An 11,391-nucleotide genomic window follows, 5' to 3' on the forward strand; every position below is an offset into this window, starting at 1 on the left:
TCAAAATTCCTTTCTTTTTATGCCTAGTCCCAAGCCTACCTATAAAAGTCCTCCTAAGTACCGTGTGAAAAAGTCAAGGAGGGTAGCGAAGCATGATCAGACAGTAATTCTAGAACTTCAGAAGAGAAGAAAAAGATAAAAAAAAAATGATGAAGCCTGCTAAGTTGAAAACCCAAAAAGGGCGACTTAGGCAAAAATTAAGGCAAGCTCGCAAAGTTGAAAATCTGAAAGGACAACTTTGGCAACAATCAGAACCAAGAAAAAAGAAAAAGCTCGCTAGATCGAAAACCTGAAAAGGCGATCTAGGTAAAAGTTAGAGCAAGCTCGATAGATTGAAAACCTGGAAAGGCGATCTAGGCAAAAGTTAGAGCAATACAAAAAAAAAAACAGAAGAAAATCCCAAGCTGAGAGCAGTTCGAGCTGAAACATCAGAAATCCGAATAATCAAGTTCAATACTCAGCTTAAACCAGGCATAGATTCAGAAGTCACAAGTATCTTGTCTACGATCGATCTGAAAATTCTTACTTCCCCAAGTGAACCAATGGAGTGAATGGTGAATTCTATGATGAGTCTCAAAAGGAAATATTTTGTTCTCTTGAGCCTGACTCAAAATCTTTAATAAAATTAATCAAAATTAAAAGTTGGATCTTTATTGCGCTTGTGGTAATCAAATATTTCAAACCTTCATACAAGGGGCATTTTTTCTTTTTCCTCTAGATATGTAATTTCCCCCCTTATTCAAGGGGCATTTTTTAATGATGTGTTCAATTATTTTTGAGCAATGTTAATCCTAAAAAAAATAATGAGAACTTCAAATTTAAGGTTACCCTCTTGATAGCAGTTTTTCGAAAAAACTCTTGAGATTCAAACTCAGGTTTTAAATTCATAAAACTTTTGGATAAATCCTTGAGGTTCAAACAAAAGCACTTCAGATCTCACATTTGACTGTGCCCAGAGATCAACTAATATGGTATTTTTTCATTCCTAAATCCAATCATTCTTGGATTCGATCATTTCTCTTCCAGATTCAGTATCTTCCAGATTTATTCAATTCACTCTGATCAGTCTTTTCCAAATTCATTCATTCTTTCCCAAAAGTCCTTCATTCCTTCGCCAATTTTGCTCAGATGCCGCCAAGGGTTATCTTGGATTATGCTCAGATGCTGCCAAGGGTTTTCTTGGAATTATGCTCAGATGCCGCCGAGGGTTTTCTCGGAACTATGCTGAGATGCCGCCAAGGGTTTTCTTGGAATTATGCTCAGATGCCGCCAAGGGTTTTCTTGGAATTATGCTCAGATGCCGCCGAGGGTTTTCTTGGAAGTATGCTCAGATGCCGCCAAGGGTTTTCTTGGAATTATGCTCAGATGCCGCCGAGGGTTTTCTCGGAACTATGCTCAGATGCCGCCAAGGGTTTTCTTGGAATTATGCTCAGATGCCGCCGAGGGTTTTCTCGGAACTATGCTCAGATGCCGCCAAGGGTTTTCTTGGAATTATGCTCAGATGCCGCCAAGGGTTTTCTTGGAATTATGCTCAGATGCCGCCGAGGGTTTTCTCGGAACTATGCTCAGATGCCGCCAAGGTTTCTTGGAATTATGCTCAGATGCCGCCAAGGGTTTTCTTGGAATTATGCTCAGATGCCGCCAAGGGTTTTCTTGGAATTATGCTCAGATGCCGCCAAGGGTTTTCTCGGAACTATGCTCAGATGCCGCCAAGGGTTTCTTGGAATTATGCTCAGATGCCGCCGAGGGTTTTCTCGGAACTATGCTTAGATGCTGCCAAGGGTTTTCTTGGAACTATGCTCAGATGCCGCCAAGGGTTTTCTTGGAATTATGCCCAGATGCCGCCGAGGGTTTTCTCGGAACTATGCTCAGTTACCGCCGAGGGTTTTCTCGAAATTATGCTCAGATGCCGCCAAGGGTTTTCTTGGATTTATGCTCAGTTTAAATTTACTTCATTTTTTATTCATTTCCAATTTAAACTCTTTGAAATCTATCTCAGATTTTGAGCCCACACACTTGCACAGTTGTTACATCAGTCAAGGAGAATTTTTTAAAAATTCAAGGATCTGACGTTGCCAGTGAGAGCTCGCGCTCAAGGACCTGCCAACCTTTTAGTTCGGGGAGAGTTTACGCTCAAGGATCCGAATGCCCAGACGAATTGCTAAATCAGGCTGCAAAATGAACTGTCACTAGCTTTGGCATTCGGATATCGCACTATCTACCGAAATAGATTTGCTATCTAGTTTGCTTCAACCCTCTGCCAAAGAGGGGCATCTGTAGACACCCCATTTTTGCTTCCGCCTGATTAATCAAGTCGTCAACCCGATCGCAAAGGTTCCCAATGATGGATGTCTATTCCAATGCTTTATTTTGGTACCAGATATGTTTCAGAAATCCGGATGAGGTATCTCGAACTGACAAAACTTAGAAACCACGCTACGCTAGAAAAATACTACCCCAGAAACATAGAAATCATCATCCTGCAAACCAAAAAGAAGCTTCACGGTAAAAATCACTAAAAATGACCAAATTACCAAAATACCCCTAACATCAAAACAACCTTAGAGCCTACATTATGCTTAGGAAAATCCATTCAAATACATAAAACGACAAATCGAAACCAAATAAATCATTTCGCCAATTTTCACAAAAATTGACAAAATTACGAAAATACCCCTCATAAAATTCACGACCATTTCACACAAAAAATTTCATAAATGACAAAAACCAACATTCCCATTGAATTCCTTACGAAAAACTGATTTCAAAATATCCTGGAACATTGAAAAACGACTTAAAACGTAAAAAATCCTCTCCAAGGGCAAAATGGTAATTTCACAATTTTAGTAATTAAAAATTTCAAAATTAATAAATAAATCATTAAATAATGTATAGTGAAACATTAATAAAATTAATTATAAAATTTAAACAAAAAAATTGATCAATCAGGCTTTCAAGAAAAATTGTTGATGGTTCGCAAGATATTTCTTTAAGGACCCCTCCATTTGGGGGTCCAAAGAATCAAAGATATAATAGAGGGGGGTTCTCCAAAAATTTAAAGTCAACCAAGCAAGAGTAAAGTCAAGATACTAAAGTCAATTAAGTAAGACTAGAGTCAAGTATTAAAGTCAATCTCATAAGACTAAAGTCAAAACCCTAATCTAAACTAATCGAGTCAATCTCATAAGACTAAGGTCAAAACCCTAAATCAAAACCCTAATCTAATCAAGTCAATCTCATAAGACCAAGGTCAAAATCCTAAATCAAAACCCTAATCTAAATTAATCAAATCAATCTCATAAGACTAAAGTCAAAACCCTAAATTAAAACCCTAAAGACTAAGTCAAAACCCTAATTGAAACCCTAAAAGAAACCCTAATCAAACCCTAATGCTTCTAAAAACTTTATAAATAGGAGCCTCCACACCCTATTTTCGTATCAAAGAAAAAACCCTAGAAAAAGTAGGTGAAGAAGCCTCCACAACCTCCCAAAAACCTTAATTTTGGAGTCCCAACCCCTACTCTGATTTTAGCCTAAAAAACACCCAAAAACCTCTCAAAAACATCCCAAAAATCTACAACAAATTCAAAGCACCCAGATCCAAGAAGGAGATACCTTACCTCGGAGATCAGGAATCAGATCCGGAGATAGAACGAAGTAAGGAATACGGTACAAGGAGCCGTTTTCACCAGATCTGAGGGAATAACAATTTTGCAGATCGAAGGTAAGTTTTTTTATTATTATTTTTTAATCTAGGTTTGTCATTAGTGATGTAGATTTATTTGGGATAAGTAGAGACCGGCAATGGCCGGGCGGGGTTGGTGCCTAACACCTTCCAACCCCGTAACATGATCCCCGGATTCAGATTTTTTGTAGTAGATTAGTTTTTTATCCGTTTTAGAGTCAGTTTGGTTCCTAGACCATAATAACTAGGTGGCGACTCCCAAACCTCAAGGGTCAAAAGCGGATCTGCGCACCAAGCGGATCTGCGCAACCCGCGGATCGAGGGCGCTTTCAGTAAGTTGGTGAACGGATATCCAGAGATAATGGTATTGGTTGCATGTTTATTTACTTTTTGTAACGTGAGACGCAGTTTATGTTTATGTTATGTTATTTATTTTAGGTCGCGTAGCCACAATTGCATGGTAGGAAACTAGATATCCATTCTCAACTCTGTAATGTTAATTTCATATTTGTTTTCAAATAAACATTGATATATATATATATATGTATATATGTAGCTATTTTGTGACCTGTTAAGAAGCTTGTGAATACCTGAAAGCATAGTCTATAATATCATCTGGAGTTATATATTATCTCAGAATATACGGTAGGGACAATCAAACTCATATATGGTATGGGATGTGTATGAAAATGAAGTCATAATTGGAATTCGAGTTTATTCATATCTATCTTTACTACTAAACTTATAATGTAAAGGTGGTCGTATACGAATGGAGTTGTATATTTGGGAATCACATGCTCCTGATAGGCATAGACGAAGATGATTAGTCAGTGATAACTAACAATCTATAATAGTCAAACATTCTGACACATCGAAAAGAGACCTATTACTTACGGTCACGTCAAACAGCCAGCCTGAGCTAGATAAATTATCAACCAAGTGTGGTAAGTGCAACGACCGGCCACAAAATCAAGAACTAAAAGTCAGTAAAGTATTGAAACATCATGTCCCGACTGGGAGCGATCGAGTCATGAATCCCAACTTTCTAATTTCACTACTCCACCATTGTGTATTATGTACCTGTTGCCTTATTGTGATATATAAAATGAAATGCATGTTTAATGTTTCCATTTGGTCAATTAGATTTGTATAAAATTTTTTTTATAATGAATACTACTTATTGATGTGATGTGAGTTTTAAAATGTTTAGTTGCTCATCCCTGGTTATATGTACGAGTTAATCGTAGTTTCTTCTATAAAACTTTGTATATGTTAAAATGATTCAGTATGTTTATTATTTCATGTTAGGAGAATTTATTAGTAGAAATTGTTTGCTTTCCTACTGGATAACCATTGTTACTCATCTTTTCCTTCATATTTTTTTACTTTCAAAGCCTGCAATTAACTTGACAGGAGTAGAACCAGTGAGTAGGGACCATCTAGTAGGTCAGATAGATGTTCAGAATCCATTACCTGGTGAATACTGGGGTTATACCCCCTAGTGGTGTTAGTTTATCCAGGTAGTATTATGGATTTTGTAATAAGCGTTAGGACTTTGTTAGAGTGAAGAGTTTTGTATAATCCTTTATTTTATTTATCCTTTTGCACTCTGGTTTTTCGTACATTATTAGATGTATATAGGCTTCTAATAGTATTATATTTTGTATATATATGTAGTATATAATGTATATTGTTTATCAAGTATAGTAGGTATTTAGTGCCTTGGAATGCTAACATAAACAGAGGAAACCATGCCGAAATTTCAATGCGCCACCTATTACCTCGAGATTTGACATGGGGCTTTGTGTTAGTGTTTCGGGGTGACACAAGTTACTTTCAAACTTATCAATCAAGCTAACTCGATTTGAGGCCCACCATTTTATTTATTACCTAAGAAACTTTAGGTTGGGACCACATTTGCTTTTTCAAAGAATTTAAATGTTTATACAAATGTATTCCCTATCTTTTGTCATTTTTGAAAGGAAAGTTTCAAAACACATCAATCTATGGTACCCAAGGTAAGGTTAACATCACTAACCCAGTAAGATTTCATGTTTGCTAAGGGTTTTTAAGCATATGTGACATCCAAAAGCATGATCCAAGAAAAATAATTAATTTTTGAAAAGAAGATTTCCAAGTGTAGACACGCCATTTTTGTATTCGCCTGATTAATCAACTCGTCAACCCGATTGTGACGGTTCCCAATGATGGATGATTATTCCGATGCTATATTTTGTTGCTAAATATGTTTCAGAAATTCGGATGAGGTATCTCAAATTAACAAAACTATAGAAACCGCGCTACACTAGGAAAATATAATCCAAAAACATAAAAATCATCATCTTGCAGACTAAAAGAAGTTTTACGATAAAAATTACTAAAAAATGATCAAATTACTAAATACCCCTAACCTCAAAACATCCCTAGAGCCTACATTACGCTTAGGAAAATCCTTTCAAACATATAAGATAACAAATTGAAACCAAATAAATCATTTCGCCAATTTTCATAAAATTCGATAAAATTATAAAAATGCCCTTCATAAAGTTCATGACCATTAAAAAATTTCATAAATGACACAAACCAATATTCCCATTGCATTCTTTACTAAAAATTGATTCCAAAACATCCTAGAACATTGAAAAACGACTTAAAACGCAAAAAATCATCTACGAGGGCAAAACGGTAATTTTATAATTTTAATAATTAAAAAAGTTTAAAATTAAAAATTAAAATATTAATTAATGTAAAGTGAAATCCTAATTAAAATTAAAGTCAATCAAGTAAGACTTAAGTCAAAACACTAAATTCTAGTTTGTCAAGTAAGACTTAAGTCAAAATCCTAAATTCAAGTCAATCAAATGAGACTTAAGTCAAAATCTTAATCAATCTAATAAGACCAAAGTCAAACCCTAACCCTAATAGAATTCTAATTAAACTCTAAAACCCAAATAAAATTATAATTAAATACTAGCTTTACCTAATAGAATTATAATTAAACACTAACTCTATTAAAATAATTCTAATTAAACACTAACTCTATCTAAAAAGTAATAAGAAAAATCTATAAATAGGGATCTCTACAACCTATTTTAGTATAAAAAAATAAATCTTAGAAAAAGTAGGGCAAAAAACTTCCCTAGCTTCTTTCAAACCCTAATTTTGAAGTCCTAACTCTTTACCTAACATCCGTACCCCAACTTTAGCTCAAAAAATACCTAAAAATCCTTCTAAAATACCTTGAAATTCATAACAAAAAAATCAGAAAACTCATAGATCTAAGAAGAAGATACCTCAACTTGGACATCCGAAATCAGATCCGGTGATGGGCGAATAGTAAGGAAATAAATACGAGGATACTCTCCGCCAGTGCTGAGAGAATCGTTGTAATCCGCCAGGTAATTTTCTTTTCTTATTATTATTATTTGTTGTGGTCTACTGTGCAATGTAATCATTTTTTGGAAATTAGTAGAGATCGACGTTTGCCAGGCGGGGTTGGTGCCTAACACCTTCCAACCTCGTAACGTGATCCCCGGACCCGTATTTTCTTTCGTAGATTAGTGTTATTTGCTTTTAGAGTCAGTATTCGGTTCCTAGACCGTAATAACTAGGTGGCGACTCCCAAACCTTTAAAAATTAAAAGTGGATCCGCGCACCACGCGGATCGATGGTGCTTTCAGTGACGACTCCACTGGGGATTATTGTGGAACAAACTTGAAAAACCCTAAGTATAGGAGCATTGCCAAATCGACCAAGTTTTTATTGTATTTTATTTTGATTTATTTGTTTAGTTAGTTTGGCTTGATTGTAGATTGTTTGTTTGATTTTTGAGTATTCTAGCTTTGTCTGTTTGCTCTATGATCCAATCAAGGGTTACTTGTGATGATCCTAAATAATTCAAGATTTCAAAGATTAATAAGAAAAGGATGGAATGATGGTGGTTGGGATGAGAAGAATGTTTTTCTTAAAAAAAAAAAAAAAACAGCACTTAAGCATGGTGCTCTGATAGTGAAAATATTTTTTTCTTTTTCTATCTTCTTCTCCATATGTGTGCTGAAAGGGGCAGCAAAGAGAAACGCTTCTCTCTCTCTCTCTCTCTCTCTTTTATCGACTCTCATTAATGGCGATTTCGAGAATTCTAGTTTGGATTTTAATAATCTCAACAATGGCATCGAAGCATCTCATAAAGTTTACCTAGAATACCAATCTGTAAATCTGGAATTGTTGTTGAATGAAGATTGGGACATTAATGTTAAAACGTTTTTACAGAACATTTTAGTGAGAATTAATTCTGGGCACCTATTAATAAAACGTAGATCTCATCGAATAGATTAATTTAGAACTTGAATTCACTCAATTTCATTTTCGAGTACTTTGGATATCATTGATGCAAGTTCGGATTAATCTACAAATCTTGAATTATTGTTGAATGAAGGTTGGGATAGTAATATTAAAACATTTTTACAGAACATTCTAGTGAGAATTAAGTCTGGGCACCTATTAATAAAACGTAGATCTCATCGAGTAGATTAATTTAAAACTTGAATTCACTTAATTTCATTTTCGAGTACCTTGGATATCATTGATGCAAGTTCGGGTTAATCTATAAATCTGGAATTGTTGTTGAATGAAGGTTGGGATAGCAATATTAAAATATTTTTACAGAACATTCTAGTGAGAATTGAGTCTGAGCACCTATTAATAAAACGTAGATCTTATCGAGTAGATTAATTTAGATCCTGAATTCACTCAATTTCATTTTCAGGTGCCTTGAATATCATTGATGCAAGTTCGGATTAATCTGTAAATCTGGAATTACTGAATGAATGTTGGGATAATAATGTTAAAACATTTTTACAGAACATTCAAGTGAGAATTAAGTCTGGGCACCTATTAATAAAATATAGATCTCATCGAGTAGATTAATTTAGAATCTGAATTCACTCAATTTCGTTATCGGGAGCCTTGGATATCATTGATGTAAGCTCGGATTAATCTGTAAATCTAGAATTGTTGCTGAATGAAGGTTGGGACAGCAATGTTAAAATGTTTTTACAGAATATTCTAGTGAGAATTAAGTTTGGGCACCTATTAATAAAACGTAGATTTCATCGAGTAAATTAATTTAGAACTTGAATTCACTCAATTTCGTTATCAGGAGCCTTGAATATCATCGATGCAAGTTCGGATTAATCTGTAAATCTGGAATTGTTGCTGAAAAAGGTTGGGATAACAATGTTAAAACGTTTTTACAGAACATTCTAGTCAGAATTAGGTTGGGCACTTATTAATAAAACATAGATCCCATCGAGTAGATTAATTTAGAACCTGAATTCACTCGATTTCGTCATCGGGAGCCTTAGATATCATCGATGCAAGTTCGAATTGTATTTTCCTAATTCACAAAAAATCTGAATTTATCTAGTGTTAGCATAGTTAATGTTCCTGATTTATTTTGTGAGAGCGAGCTCATTTGGCACTAGGATCTTTCTCTTTGATTTTCTTTTGGGATGTGTTTCTAATTTTTTTTTTTATAATTAAAAAAAAAAAGGGTTCATCACTCCTTATCCCTACAACCATCATTCCATCATTCCATCATCAATTCAATAGAATCTTGATTTATGTTGGATCACCTAAAGTGATCCTTGATGAACCATAGATAAAAACAAAAAAAATAAAAAATAAAAAAAAATAAAAACAAAAAATAAAAATTTTTGTGCCTATTTCAATATTGGATTTGATTGATTATTCCTTGTGCTATTCTAATAAATCATTTATCTGAATGCCATGATCTTGTTTGATATATATTTTATGTGCATGCCTTGGTCTTAATCTTTGATGTTATGGGATATCCATATTTTGTGGTTTGATATGGCCCACAGACCCATTTATTTGAAAAAATACCCCAGGCATACCCCACCCTGTATTGCACACTTACATGTCCCAATATAGCCAACGTGGCACTAGTACGTGGCCCGGTCTCTTCGGAGATGCGACGTCATTCTTGAAAATCACAACTCCAGTCACGTACCTTAAGGTATATCAAACTGGAGCATCTGTACCATTTGATCAGGTGATTCTGAAAGATTTATCGATGCACCCGGGCTGGAGCGACTTGAGCCTTTGACCTATTGTAAGCCGCATAGTCACATGTCTCGATTGCCAACGTAGTACTAGTACGTGATCGGTCCCCTCGTGGAATGCTAAACCATTTATGAAAGCTACAATCCTAGACTCATACCTATACGGTATATCAAAGATAATCTAAATTCACCAATTACATTTCTTGGTCAAAATCAGTGCCTAAAGAAGATCCTACCCTACTGTACCTTACTGTACGAGGGGGATAGATTATGTCTATTATAGACGAGAGGTATTTAAGAGGGCCCTTGCTCAGTATTGTGCACCATCTCTCAACTGGGGATTAAACTGGCTACTTTTGACTTAAAAAAAATGGGTTGGAGTCTTAGATTATCACCTATACGGTATATCAAATCAAGTCACCACATACCATCTGATTGAGTACGCTCGAGAGGTATATAGGTACACTTGGGCAAGGGTGGCCAGATAAATTGCATTGCAACTAGTAAACTTAGAATCTAGAAGCTTTCCTATAAGTCACGACCTGAACTGACTATGAGTATTCTCAGGTTGTTCTATTTAATCCAACCAACAGGTAAATGCTTAGACTGATCTAGACTGTTCAAACTAAACCCACTATATCGGTCTGACCCAATCGGTGAAATGTACCAATCAATTTGAACCAATTAAACCAGTTGTCCCAATTGACAAATTGATGAAACTGATCAATACCTAATCAGTTGGACTAATTGGTTTCACTTTTAAAGATCTAGACCACTTTGTATAAAAAGATTTAATCTTAGAATCAAATTAATTTGTCTAATCAAAGGTTCAATCCCAATCAAGGGTAGACTCGTGTCTAACCTTTCTCACTTTCTTGGTCACTATAAACTTATAGTGCATTTGGATTCGATATTTCCCACCGAACTTGGGTAATCTATATCGAAACTTTAATTATGTGATTAAGAGTCAAACCTTTAAAGTCAACGGTTAACCTTAGTTTACTTCCAATCATGTAAAATTGCTCTTAAACGTTATAAACCCTCATCTGTGTTATTTTGGGTCCGTCAAAATAGTCGTCTAGTCAAAATACCAATGTCAAGTCCAAGTAGTCCATCCAGAAAAAAGGACCTTCTCGCTTTGTAGATGATTGTCCTTGAGTTTTCTTTGAGTTTCAATCCAGTTTTCGTCAGTCTTTAACTCCAGTTAGTTGTTTTAGTTACGTTAGTCTTTCTTCAACTTTTAAGTTTCAGTCGAGTTTATTAGTCTATGTTTTTCAATTCCAGTAAAATAAAGAAGCTTTTGATTATCATGTGTGCAATAATGATGTGAACATAAAATCTAACATGAGAAATGACTTAAAACTTACTAATCAAATTTGATAAATATTGGAATTAAAGAGTACACTCAAGAAGTGCAAATTGGTGATATGTTATCCTCAGGAGAACATGAGAGAATAATAAACTTACTTAAAAAATTCAACAACTTTCCTACATGGTTTCATGATGATAGATTGTACCAAAATAGATCAGGGCATAAAGTCGAGGGTGAACTTCAAAATCAAAGATTATCGGTTAAGAATCATGCAGTTGAAACCATCGACAAAGGTGTTAAGACCTACAAGT

This window comes from Akebia trifoliata, chromosome 10, assembly GCF_017979445.1.
Source record: "Akebia trifoliata isolate Shusen 1 chromosome 10, ASM1797944v1, whole genome shotgun sequence".
NCBI lineage: Eukaryota > Viridiplantae > Streptophyta > Magnoliopsida > Ranunculales > Lardizabalaceae > Akebia > Akebia trifoliata.